Raw genomic sequence first — 791 nt, 5'->3', positions numbered from 1 at the left:
CCCCCTTCCTTGGGTCCGCCACTAGACAAGATGTATAAGGAAATACTACTCTCCTCACTACAGGTCAAGAAATGCATGGTCCAACCAGTGTACATTCGGTACGATGGAAGATTCATTTCTGATGAGTCCATGACATAGTGCTTGAAATTATTATTTCAAAATAGGTTGAAGATAATTCTGTCTCTATAGTTCGCAAAGGCCAAACATGTTTCACAAATCACCATGGTTTTATTCGGGGACTATCAGTTCAGCACATTGAGCAGGAGTTAGCATCTGCATTGTCAGATGAAGATATAATCCACGATCGATCTCTAAGAGTAGTATCACCAGGTTGCACCAAACTATTTCCTAGTCTTGATGACTTTGAAGCTTTACGTGTATTGGACTTAGGTTGCCAGGGTTTGAAAGGGTATTACATGAACACATGGACAAATTATTCCAATTAAAATATCTAACCCTCAGGGCCACATCCATATCAAAGCTACCACCAATGATTGTGATGCTAGATAATCTAGAGGCCCAAGATCTTAGGGAACATACATAGAAGAGTTGCTATAGATTGGTTCATCTCACTAAACTGCAATATCTACCCATTGTAACATTCGAAAAGGTACCTAACGAGACCAAGAATATGAGGAGCTTACATATGGCCCCAAAGCTTGATATTACCATTAGTTCATTTGATGGCGTGGACAGGCTCAAGATCCTGACTAGCTTAATTAAACTTGGATTATTGTTGGACAACAGTGAGGAGGACAAGAAGGTATACATACAATTTTATCAATCTCAGG

The sequence above is a fragment of the Triticum aestivum genome, chromosome 4A, assembly GCF_018294505.1.
Source record: "Triticum aestivum cultivar Chinese Spring chromosome 4A, IWGSC CS RefSeq v2.1, whole genome shotgun sequence".
Classification (NCBI taxonomy): Eukaryota; Viridiplantae; Streptophyta; class Magnoliopsida; order Poales; family Poaceae; genus Triticum; species Triticum aestivum.
Note: the sequence above shows the minus strand (reverse complement) of the source record.